We start from the raw sequence: 3,553 nt of genomic DNA, 5'->3' as shown, positions 1-3,553 counted from the left end.
CTTTTTTTTTTTTTTCTATCGGGCGTGTGCGCTCGCCAGAAAGAGAGAGAGACAGAAAGCGAGAAATCACCCCCCAGGGGGGATGGCCATGCCCTGATCCCTTCTCCTCCATTCTCCTCTCAGGATCCTGGACACGCACACACGTGTCTGGCGTGAGTTTAAGCCACTGGGTCCAGGACTCAAACCGCAGTCGACTACATGGGAGTTCAGTGACATAGCCATTATGCTAACTGCTGGCCCCTGAGCATGACTTTTAAAAGCTTCTGGGGACCAGCAGATGGTGTAATGGTTATATGAGTGGACTCCTTGTAGTTGACTGCAGTTTGAATCTTGGATCTGGTGGCTTAAACTTATGCTGGGCATATGTGCATATGTGTCCAAAATCTGAAGAGGAGAATAGAGGAGAAGGGATCACAGCATGGCCATCCTCCCTGGGGGATGATTTCTTGCTTTCTGTCTCTCTGTCTCTTTGGTGAGCACATGTGCCATGTAGCAAAAAACTCTCTCTCAAAAAAAAAAAAAAAAAAAAAAACACTCCTGTTTTCTGTGAGCTCAGATTTTGGATGGAAGGAAAATGAGGCTCACATAGGGCATAGGTGAGTCTCGTACAGGACAGGAAATATAAGCTATGCAATGATACATAGGCATGTGTGAAGAATAACGGGAAGGTGGAGAAAGTAATAATTTCAGAAGTAGGTGCTGCGGTGACCAGCAGTTAGCGTAATGGCTATGTCGCTGGACTCCCATGTAGTCGACCGCGGTTCACGTCCCGGACCCGGTGGCTTAAAACTCACACCGGGCGCGTGTGCGTGCGTGCCCAAGATCCCAAGAGGAGAATGGAGGAGAAGGGATTGTGGCGTGACCATCCCCTCTGGGGAGTGATTTCTCGCTTTCTATCTCTCTGTCTCTCTCTGTCTGTCTGGCGAGCGCATGCGCCCTACAGTGAAAATCTCTCCAAAAAAAAAAAGGAGTAGGTGCTGCGAAAAAAATGACTAGTGGGCCCTTTACAAGAGAACCCGGCGGTACATGTCGAGATTGGATATTTTCTCCCTGCATTTTATCAGGCTCAGTAGCACGTGGCAGTTTAGTTAGGGGAGGCGCAGCTTAAAATGTAGGCAGTGACAACCCTCAAAGGGTAAGCAGCTGCAATGCAACAAGGTTATCACGTGGTTTCAGAGGCTTGGAGCACGGGAGTTGGTCTGCCAATAAGCAAAAGCCTGCAGAGAGACAGGGCTGAGGGAAAGGCCTGAGCTGGGGACTTTAGGACATCTAAACTCACCACAGTGGTGATGCAGAAGAAACTTTTGTTCTCATAGCAGCAACGACAGCACTTATTTATGCTCCAAACGTTGAGGGCACCTGCTGCGGACCATGCAGTGTGCTGGTGACTGGAAGAAGCATGCCAGGCTCTCAGTTTCTAGAAGTCAAGGTCTGATAGAAGAAATGGACAGATTATGATGCTCCTACGAGATGTGTGTCATAGTAGGGGAGAATACAGGAACGCGTGCGCAAGGTTTTAGAGTGCGGAATAGCGGGGGTGGGGGATGCACAGACAGGTGACATTCAAGCTCAGTTTGTAAGAAAGGTAAGGAGGTAGAGAACAGCACAGAGCAAGGTATGGATTGACAGGGCGGTGTTCAGGGGCAGTGAGAGGTTTGCTCTGAGGCCAAGTGTGGTGTGTGTTTGCCAGGGTCGATGTCCAGGGGTGGGAGCTGAAGCTGCAGAGGAGGCTGGGGTCTGATGCAACACCTGGTTAAAACTCACTTCTCCCACTCGCAGATCCACCTGGATGGCTTCTCTCTTCCTCCAGATCACCCGGAATGCCTGGGTAGGACCATTTCATTAAATGACAGTCCCATTAAGTGACCACATCTTGCTGTTTCCTGGTGCTAGGGGAGAAATATGGGAAGGCAGGGGATTTGGGGAGTGGTCATAATACAATGCTTTTTTATATGTGACATTCAATTTTGAAAGATCTAGAAAAGTCATATTAGAATAAATTAGATTATTAGGTTCATGGATAAATGACTTGTAAATTTATAGGAAATTTTCACTAAGTGTTTTTATTTTCTTAAAAAATTATTTAATTTTATTTATTCATTCACTTATTTTAATTTGACCGCAGAGAGACAGAGAGATAGAGAAAGTGAGAAAGCAAGCCACCAGGTCCAGGACTTGAACCACGGTTGGCCATGTGGGCGTGTCTAGCACCTTAACCACCACGCCCACCACCTGCTAGTCCCGCATTAAGTGTTTTCTAAAGCGAATATAGGGGCTAGCCAGTGGTATGGTGGTTAAGGTTGCTGAATCCCATACTGCTTATTGTGTGGTTAGAGTCCCAGATCTGGTGGCTTGAAAAAATATGCTGGGCACCAAATCCTGAAAGAAGGAGGGACTGCAGCATAGCCATCCCCCTTGTGTGGAAGGGGTGCTTTCTCACTTTCCCTCTGTCTGTCTCACCCGTGAGTGCATATGCCCTATAGCACATTTTCAAACAAAAAGGGGGCCAGTAGGTGGTGTAGTGGCTGAGGGTGCTGGATTCCCACATGGCCAACCACAGTTCGAGTCCTAGACCTGGTGGCTTGCTTTCTCACTTTCTCTCTCTCTCTCACACACACACACTCTTGTCCTTCTCTGGTCAAATTAAAAATAAATAAATAAATAAAGTTAAATCAAAGTAATTCTTTAAAAAAATGAAAAACAGTTGATATTAACAAGCCCATCAGTGCAGAGTGGGTGGACAATTCACACTCCCTACCCCCTTACTTTCCGTACGTTGAACAGTAAGTATGGTAAGAAATGCAGATTGCACAGTTCTTTCCCTCAGTCAATTACAACCATTCTTTGAAATCTCCGGCAGGCCCAGTATTCTCTTAGGCTTAGCCAGAACAGAAAAATCACTTTAAACCTTATGTTTTTGGAATATTTATGAGTGGAAGTATCAATGAAGAAACTTGTAAGGACTAAGAACCTTCTAGCGATGAATGTAGAAGTGATACCAACACAAATAAGGCTGTCAGAAGCTCGAGTTTTTAATCATAAAACAAAACGTTGCTGGCAAATTGGTAGGTAACATGCTATATTTAAATTGGTATATAATGTATATTATATTGGTAAATATAATGGATCTATCACATTGGTAAATAAGATATATTTAAATCTGTTAAAATCAAACAATTCAGGGGCGAACCGGGGGCATAGTGGTTGAGGTGGCTGGATCCCACATGGCTGATGACATGGTTGAGTCCTGGACGTGGTGGCTTAAAAGAAACACGCCAGGCACGTGTGAGTCCATGCCCAAAATCCCCAGAGGAGACTGGTGGAGAGGAGAGTGCTGTGGCCACCCCCAGGGAAGGCGCTTTCTCATTTTAGCTGTCTCCTGCAAGTGCTAGTACCCTATAACAAACCAAACAAACAAACAAACAAAACCAGTTCAGGAACAGAAAAGGGTAACAAGAATATAAACAATATAATTAGAGGTCATTTTGTTTTAAATCGAGTTGTCTTGCTTGCTTGCCTGCCAAGTGCTGTTTTATTTGATTTAGTGGGACAC

The sequence above is a fragment of the Tupaia chinensis genome, unplaced genomic scaffold, assembly GCF_000334495.1.
Source record: "Tupaia chinensis unplaced genomic scaffold, TupChi_1.0 Scaffold000366_1, whole genome shotgun sequence".
NCBI lineage: Eukaryota > Metazoa > Chordata > Mammalia > Scandentia > Tupaiidae > Tupaia > Tupaia belangeri.
Note: the sequence above shows the minus strand (reverse complement) of the source record.